This window comes from Tupaia chinensis, unplaced genomic scaffold (genome assembly GCF_000334495.1).
Source record: "Tupaia chinensis unplaced genomic scaffold, TupChi_1.0 Scaffold000477_1, whole genome shotgun sequence".
Classification (NCBI taxonomy): Eukaryota; Metazoa; Chordata; class Mammalia; order Scandentia; family Tupaiidae; genus Tupaia; species Tupaia belangeri.
The window spans coordinates 3518157-3527660 of NW_006159986.1; positions in this window are offsets into that span (position 1 = coordinate 3518157).

The window sequence follows — 9504 nt, forward strand, 5'->3', positions numbered from 1 at the left end:
ACACCTAAAAAGATCGGAGTGGGGGGGGGTGCTGGCTCTTCTTCGATGGCATTTTTCAACAGAACAACTACCCCTGCTAACTGTCTCAGCTGTCCCTTCCCGACCCTGGTCAGAGGGACACAGCTGGGATCCATAGCTCATGGGATGGCTGCCTCAAGAGGATGGGTTGTCGACTGGTCATACGTGAACAAACCAGGCTGAGAGGAGAAGAAGCTGCCTCCGGGGGTCCATCAGGGCTGGCGCAAGGGCACAGAACAGGTGTCTTATGAAATCACATCACCCTGGCTGCCATCCAAAGGAGAGGATCTGGGGAAACCACATCCTGCTGTTTTGGCATAAATGGAAAAGACACGCACACATGTGTGCACGTACGCAGGCACTGGGATCCACACCCTGAGGCCCATAGGAACCCACAGAGAGTGACAGGCACAGACACGAAGGCACACACGTACATACGTCTCCTGTAATGATGTCATCTCTCCTATCCACACACAATGTGTGCACGGATGGAGTGGTACCCACGCCCAGAGACAGATTCCATGCTGGCCAAAGGCAAAGGCAGCCACGCGTGAGCGTGCACGTATACATAGACAGGCCAGTCGACAAAGACCTCTTAGACTATGTGCACACCCAGAGAGACAGACACACGTGGACATGCAGACCCCTCCAGATGCACACACACAGAGCAAAACGCAATCAGCGGGCAGCAACATACACCTTCACAAAGAGAGGTGCGTGTGCACAGAGCTCCATGTACGGGCCTGTTTACCCGGAGAGCGGTGTGTGCCCGCACTCCCTTTACCAAATTAAGTCATCTGACTTACAAGCTCATGTAGCCAGAGGCTCTCCCACTCCCTTGCCCCATCCCCAAGTCCTGGGGCAGACAGTGGGGTCCACCCAGAAGTGCACACGGGCGCGTACACACATCTCAGATAACAACACCATTTCTGTACAGATAAAACCAATACTCTGTGAAGGAAACGAAGGGCCAGAGGAGAGAGCCCAAGGTGAGGAGTGGGAAGTCGAACTTGCCCACTACCCCGTAGGTTTCCCACCATGGTCGCATCCTCCAGATCCCCCAACCCACTGCTGGGTCGTCCAGCACGCAGGATGTGTCGATGGTCCAGGCCCCTCCCCGGAGCTGGAAGGAGACCCCCAAAGCCCAGTCACTTATCCCTATGAAAGAGGTTGCCAAAAATACCCCTTGAAGAGTGATGGCTGTCTCCCTCAGGTCAGGCAACCTGCTGTGTGGGGAGACAAACGGGTAGACCATGGGTGAAGAGGAAGGTCTCTCTCTCTCCCTCTCTGCTGCTGTAGCCTCTCCTGAAGCTCCCTCTTCAGCACCCTGGGACCTCCCCCATCCCCTGGCCCCTTAGAGGCCATCCAAGGTGTGCTTTGATACAAGGAACCTTTGACACAGGCTCCAAGGACACACGTGTGCCCCGCTGTGCGGCACACCTCACCCTACAGGTGAACCTCCGGCTCCCAACCATTCCTGCAAACCTGCTCCCCCACCTTTGTTCTCAGCCAGACTGGGACTTGGGAAAAGGTACAAGAGTCAACTGGCTACTGGCATCTCTGGCCAAGAACTCCTGGGGGCCAACAATAGCAGAAAGACAGGGCTGGGGACAGAGGAGAGGACCATCTCATGTCTAAGCCTCCCCTCACCCCCAGCTCGGCGTCCTCGGCACTCACCCAAGAGCATTCTCTGCCTTTGGAGGCTCCGCTGAGCCGCAGATCTAGGAGCAAATGAAACCCAGCCAGAGTGACAGAGGGAAGGGGGGGTGTGAGGGACAGGAGGGGAGGGCGCGAGGGAGGGACTCCTGGTCCTGCCTGGAAAGCAGCTTGTGACTGGGCCCTGCCTCCCCTTGCCAGGAGGGAGCTGCCCGTTCCCTGGTTTCCCCTTCCCAACCCCAGGTGGGTGAACAGGGCACGTCCTTCCTCAAGAGTGGAAGCGTGGGGTGAATATGGAGACTAGGGATGGGGGCAGGTGTCAGGGAGCATCCTACTCACCCCCCTATTCCTTGCCTAATGCCTCTTAGACTGAGTGAAATTTGACTTTCCCCACAGAGACTTCCAGAAGGGTCTCTGGCCCCTGCTCTGCCTGCCAGGAGGTTCTTGCGCTCTCCTGCCTCAGGACCGGCCACTGTGGAAGCCCCGTTCTCCTGCTCAGCTCGCTCATTCCTCCTTGCCATCCCCTTCTGGTCACCTGATTTTGCTGAAAGGGAAACTGAGGTCAACGAGGTGTTACTACTTCCTCATGGAGCTCTGGCCACGGGGCTGGGGAAGGGAGCCCAGGGATCGCTCTTAGTTCAGCTGGACTCTTCCACTGCCGCCTGGGCAATGCTAAGAAGTGAGGGGGGTGTTCATCTGATCAGCTAGAGCTTCTGACACCCCTCCTCTGCACGCACCCCATCCTCTAGGCCTTTCTTGCCCTATTCGGTCCTTCATCCCCTCCTCTTCCTGCAAGCTGGCTCTCTGCTCACCTGAGCACCTGGTGGCTGGGAGCGGGTGGGAAGGTGGAGAGGAGACAGCCGACCCACAGCTGGATCCAGCCTCACATTCCGAGCCCCGCCCCCCTCAGCATCCTGTCTCCACCAGACAATAACCTGTAATCTCTGGTGCAGCCAATATCAGACCCACAAAGAGGGCTGGGGAGGGGTTGGCAGCAGCAGCTCCTGAAAACAGGTTTGTTAGGAAGGGGCTCTGGGGGAAGGAGCTGTTTGTGCGGGGAGAGGAAGGAAACTCAAGCCCAGAGCTAATTAACCCACCCAGAGACACAGACAGAATCTTTGTCTTCTGCCAGGGCAGGGATCTCAGCTAAGCCCCCTAATTCTCTACCCAGACAGCCTTTCCAGGTGGTCCCCCGAGTGTGTGTGTGTGTGTGTGTGTGCGGTATGTGCACGTGCTTGCGTCTGTACAAGCGCACGCGGCACTGCTGAAGGTCAGGGTCACACCTGGAGAAGGGGGGGTGTGACGGATGTCCAGGGAAATGGAGCACTTCTGTCCTTTGCCATCAAAGAATAGCAGATGAGGCTCTGGCTGGACCTGCGGAAGCAGTTTCTTTAAACATGCACCCAAAGGCCTCAGGATGGGTATGTGGTGGGGAGGGTCTCAGAGGAGGAACCTGCCACCCATGAAGATACTGAAAGATCAGGGACAGGCTGGAGGGCTTCCGGGACCTCCTGATGGGACTGAAATTAATCCATCTGCAGCGAGTAGGGGGTGAGGGGCTCATCAAGCCAGGGACTCAGGCGTGACCTGAGCTCAAGGTCTTTGATCTCAGGGCTCAGAATGCAGCCAGAGGCTTCCACGGTCAAAGACTTGGAGAAGAGATAGAGGGACTGGTTGGAACAGGAGCTAGGGAGGTCTGAGGGCATGGGGTGGGGGGGCCTAGACCTGCCACTCTGACTGCTCCCCTGCAACACTGAGAGGCACAGGGACGGCTGGTGCAGCCAGGCCTGCCCTGACATCCATTACAGTCTGACTCCGTCTCTGCTTCCCCATCCCCCCTCATGTCCACCGCACACCCCCAGCTAAGGTTCCTGGGCCATTTCAGTAAGTCAGAGCTTCAGTCACTTCTGAAATTCCCTCCTGTCCCCACTGGTGTCATGCTGTGATGGGGACAGGAGGTGTGCCCACCCTGAGTTGGATGCCTGGGTCTGTCCTGAAAGAGACCAGGAGGGACTGGTTGGCTTTAAGAAGCTCCCTTTCCCATCCTTAGCCAGGCTGGATGGGCAGGAGATGGCTGGCATCTCCCACTTCTCAGCAGAGGACACAAGGCCCCAGGCAGGGGGGTGGCCATGGCCCTGAGCACTTGTGGGAGCATCTGCTGGGCGCCGGCCCGCCCTCTGCAGCACCTCCATCCTCCATCTTCCCTAAACACTGTGGCTCAGCCTCTCTCTTTTTTCTTTTTTAAAAGAATTATTTATTTTACTTATTATTTTTATTTTTTAATTTGACCAGAGAGAGAGAGAGAGGGAAAGTGAGAAAGTGAGGCACCAGGTCCAAGACTCGAACTGCCACAGCACTTCAACCACCGTGCCACTTACAAGCCCCTCATCTCTTTCAGTATGTGTTGTTCTCAGGTCAGCCAGTGGTGTGGTGAAGGCAGCTGGATCCCATATGGCCGACTGTGCAGTTTGAGTCCCAGACCTGGCAGTTTGAAATACACTGGGCGTGTGTGTGTGTGTGTGTGTGTGTGCGCGCGCATGCCCAAAATCCCAAGAGGAGAACAGAGGAGAAGGAATTGTAGCGTGGACATCTTCCCAGAGGGTACTTTCTCATTCTCTCTCTCTCTGTCACTCTCTCACACCCTAGGACAATTTTTTTTATAGAATTATTTTATTTAACTTTATTTATTTATTATTTTTTTATTTATTAATTTTGACCAGAGAGGGCCAGAGCAAGAGAAAGTGAGACAGCAAGCCTCTAGGTCTGAGACTCAAACCACAGTTGCCATGTGGGAGTCCAGTGCCCCTAACCACCACACCACCCTCCGGCCCCTCTTACTTTTTAAAAAAATATGTAAATATAAATATAAACATAAATAAATATGCTGTTCTGCTCAGCAGGGGAAGTCAGAAACTGGGATTCGAGCCCTGCTGTGTGGCCTGGGGTGTGTTCCTTGGTCTCTCTGAACCCCAGTATCCCGGTCTGTCTTTGTTTCTTTCTTTCTCTCTCTTTCTCTCTCTCTTTCTTTCTTTCTTTCTTTCTTTTTTTTTTATGAAGGTATCCCAGTTTTTAATGTGAGAGCTGAAAGCCATGCTCTCCTGTCTAGGCTGGTGGGGCGGGGAGGGCATGTGGAGGCACATTGCCCACGGTTCAGCTCCTCAGCAGACACTCAGCGCGGAGCTGGGGATGGTCCCAGCTCTTTGCCCAGCTGTCCCCTGAGCCCTGTGCTGACCCAGGATCCACATCAGAGGTTAGCGCTGGGAGGGCTGGGCCAGTAAACTTTTCTGTCTTTGAAGACGCTGGGGAACCACTTAGAGGGGTATGTGTGTGTGTGCATGTGTGCATGCATGTGTACACGTGTGTGTACACATGAGTGAGTGTCCGATGGTCTCTAAGGTCACTGAGTTCAGCCTTCCAGGGGGAGGGTAGATGTCTGGTGCCACATCCCCCTTGGAAGGAGGGGCAGGGGGGTGAGAGATGGCTCAGGACACATTCCTGAGGAATGAAAGGGCCTCCTGTGTGGGAGACAGATGGGGTGGGGTGAGCAGGGACAACCAGGGGAGTAGCTGGAGGAGGGGAAATGGGGAAGGTGGGGTACCAAGGTAACCCAACTCATTCAGGGCTAAGTATGGCTGAGTAAGGGGACCTCTATCCCAGGAATTGATGAAGAAGAGTCAAGAGGGAAGAGACACCCCCACCTCCATATCTCCCTCCACAGATGGCCTCAGGGACTGAGCAAAAGAGGCCCCCCTCACTGCCTGTGACGGCCTGTCACTGTGGAAGCCTCCAGCCCCACGGGGCCCTAATCAAAGTGACGGCTCCCAGGGAGCAAGCGTCCCTCCTGGCCGGCACTGCTCAGTCGCAGTGCGGTGTGGAACTGCAGTCAGCGTGTCTAGGACTCAGGCACATGGTAAGGGGTTCTCACACTCAGCCTAAGCCTCCCTGAAATTAGTGCGGCTCTCTCCATTTTCCCAGGGCAGCTCGTCAGTGACCCGGCACTCTCTGCTCCTTGAAAGGAGGGGATCCCTGGACCAAGCTCCCCATAGGCAAAGCTAGAAGGAGCTTTCAGGAAGGTTAATGGTCCTGCTTCCCCTCACCCCCACCCCTACGTCAAAGGCCATTGCTAACATCTCTCTGGGGCTCTCCCAACCTCAGCTCTCAAACAGCCCAGGAGTCAGGAGAAACCCAGAGGAGGGGTGGGGCTGGGGTGGAGGGTCCTGGCCCAAAGTAGGCCCAGAGTTACTCAACCAACAGAGAGCAGTTCCTGGAAAGGGCCCCAGAATTCCAGGGTGCCTAGGCGCACCACCACTGTCCTGGGCTCCCACAAGGCTGCTCGCCTTTCTTAGCACGAGTGCTTGGGAAGGTCTGATTCTGTCAGTGCCCCCTCTAGATTTCAAATGTCCAGGGGCAGGCACCAATCACTGCTCAGTGGGGTGTCCCAGCATGCCGCATGGACCGGAGGGACAGGTGATGGATGGACAATGACTTAGGTCCGCTTTAACAGTCTGGACCGGAGTGCTAGGCCCCACGTCTCTTGGTCACCCCCCACACCAACCTATAGAAACTGGTGGTGGCTGTGTGGAGAGGGAAGCCAGGTGAAGGGGGTCCCCGTTCCTCTGGACACCTGTCTCTGGCAGGGCTGTTCTGGAGGTGGGATGGGGAAGGAAAGGGCTTCTATCACAGGACCCAGGGAGCAAAGCCACACCCCACTGATCAGCAAGTCTTGGCCATTCTGCCACGGAAGAGGCTCTGGAAACTGCTTCTCCATCCCGCCTCCCTTTCCTTCTCATGTACCCCCAAGTCTCATGCTCTGCCCTTGCCAGACACAGAAAAACACCCATTATTCCATGCTGCCTGTCACCTTTGGGACAGTGCCAGACCCCTTACACCTCTTGTTCACCTCCTATGATGTCCCCCAGACCACGGTGCTTTGCGCTAGCTGTCTCTCGGCCTGGGATTCTTTGGGACTGTGCCAAAGCCCTTACACCGGGCTCTTGTTCACCTCCTATGATGTCCCCCAGACCACGGTGCTTTGCGCTAGCTGTCTCTCGGCCTGGGATTCCCTTTTCCCTCTCCAGTGTCCATCTGCAAGCTTTCTATGGCTTAGTGTGAATTCAACTCTCCCTCTGACTTTTTTTTTTGAGAGGTTTTTGCTATAGGGTGCGCGCGCTCGCCAGACAGACAGAGACAGAGAGAAAGAAAGAGAGAAATCACCCCCCAGGGAGGATGGCCACATCACAATCCCTTCTCCTCCATTCTCCTCTCGGGATCCTGGGCACTCATGCCCACGCACCCGGTGTGAGTTTTAAGCCATCGGGTCCAGGACGCGAACTGCGGTCAACTACATGGGAGTCCAGCAACATAGCCATTACGCTAACTGCTGGTCCCTCCTTCTGACTTCTTGAAGCACCCCGTCCTCACGCTAGGAAGCCTGTTATTTTCTCAGAACAAACTCGACTTGGTGTATGTATACTTATTTAGACAGCTCTTTCCTTCTTTTATACTTCTTTTTTAAATAATTGTTTTATTTAATTTTATCTATTCACTCATTTATTTTAATTTGACCAAAGAGAGGCAGAGAGAGAGGCAGAGAGAGAGAGAGAAAGTGAGAGAGCAAGCCACCAGGTCTGGAACTTGAACCATGGTTGGCCATATGGGAGTGTCCAGCGCCTTAACCACCACACCACCTGCTGGTCCCTAGACAGCTCTTTCCTGACAGGCAGATATGATGCCTTTCAAAACGTAACGTAACGTGGGTCCCTCAGACAGCAGCTTGCACCTAGTGGATTGTCAGTCAATGCTGGATAAATTAATGAGTGACTTTTCAACCTAGACACACCCAGATTGCAGAAACACCCATTGATCAGAGACTTCACTCACTCATACCCTTGCTGTCCCGCTTTAATGCTTGGGGGAGCAGTTGGTCCCAGCCTCTGTGGAGGACGTTCCCAGCCTCTGCTCATGCTGTGACCTCTGCCTGGAATGCCTCTCCTCTCCCTACCTGTGTTCCCAGGCCCCACCTCTCCTCCTTCAGGAGGCCTTTCCTGAAGCCCCCCAGGGAGAGCCTTTCCCTTTGTGGCCTCGCAGCCCTGTGGCATCCACAGCACTCATCTGCTTTTCACATGTCTGTCTCAGCCAAAAGATAGACTCTTGGGGCAGGGCGATGGGGCGTGGGGGGAGACTGGGCCTTATTTGTCTCCAGCTCTCAACATGCCGTGTGCTTGTGGGGAGACACAGTAGATGCCCCAGGAATATTGCCAGAACAGAGGGTATCCGAGGCACAGTCGTGGTGGCACAGAGGTAGGGCAATTCTGGAAACCATATGGAAGACCAGGGTTTGGTTTCCAGGCTGACCTATATAAGTGGTATATACGCGCACACCAGTGGTCCTGGCTGGCAGGGAAGGGCGGCGTGGAGGGGATTGCAGTATGGGACCCTCTTGAGGATGATGCTCCCTCTCTCATGAAATAAATAGATACATAAATGTAAAAATGAAGGGAAATAAAGCCTCTGAGTTGAGTGTAGCCTCTGGCAAAGCTACCAACCTGGGCCGCAAGGTAGGTTTCCAGTGCCCCCTACCCCAGGAATCGGGGATAGGTTCCAGCCCTTCCTGCCTCACCGCTCTGGGCCTGGTCGAGCGTCTGCTTCCCCAGCCGGCCAGCAGCCCAGGCTGTTCTGATTTTCCCCATGGCCCCCGTGTGCCTGTCAGCCAGAATCATCCTCACGGATGCATTCACCCAATTCCCCCAGAAATCTGCCTTGCAGCCAGCTGCCCCTTCAGTGCTGGCCGCCAAACCTCTGCAAAGTCACCCCAGCCAGGGAGAGGCAGAAATCCTGGCCAGGAGTCCAGCAGCCAAAGGAAGAGGGGGGGTCTCCCCTTGCCCCTCAGGTGCTGTATGCCTGACTGATCTGTCCTTCCAAGACCAGCGATCAGAGCAGGAGCCTAGGACACCGGGCAGATCAGGCACTCATCTGAAAAACTATCCCTGCTGGGAGGCCCCCGAAACTGAAAAAATGCTGCCTAGGTATCCTGGTCCCAATGACCCTATATGGAGGGCCCCCAGACCCAAAAAGACCTCAGGAAGAAACTTCAGACCTAAAGACCCTCAGATCCTGAGAGATCCCGTAGGAAGGTTGCCCGGATGGGAAATGAACCTTGATGGCATAGAGGAGGGGAGTGGCTCAGCCCCGGGGACCCCACAGAGAGAGGCCACAGCCCCACAGCCCCTCAGAAGGGCCCAAGCAGAGAACTCTACCCCTCCGAGGGCTCAGACCGAGTTTGTGGGAACACTGACCTGGCCCTGGCGGGGTCTTGCCCAGGCTGAGCTGCCGAAGCCGCCGCTGGTGGGCCCGCCCCCCACAGTGCACCTGGGCCTGGGCTGCCGAGTTCAGCTGGATGTTGCAGACGTCACAGAGGGTGTACGACGGCCGCTTCCGTTCCCGCTTGGGCTTCGGCGCCTCTGGGGAGCGAGGGGGACACTCTGCAGCTCCAGATGTGGGGGGCTCCTTCTCACTGAGGAGGGAGGGGCTCAGTGGCCGCTTCATACCTGAGCAGAAAGAGGGAGATTGATAAAGCAAGGCTGGGCGCGCCGGCCCGAACCCGCCTCGGGTGGGCCCGCCCCCCACAGTGCACCTGGGCCTGGGCTGCCGAGTTCAGCTGGATGTTGCAGACGTCACAGAGGGTGTACGACGGCCGCTTCCGTTCCCGCTTGGGCTTCGGCGCCTCTGGGGAGCGAGGGGGACACTCTGCAGCTCCAGATGTGGGGGGCTCCTTCTCACTGAGGAGGGAGGGGCTCAGTGGCCGCTTCATACCTGAGCAGAAAGAGGGAG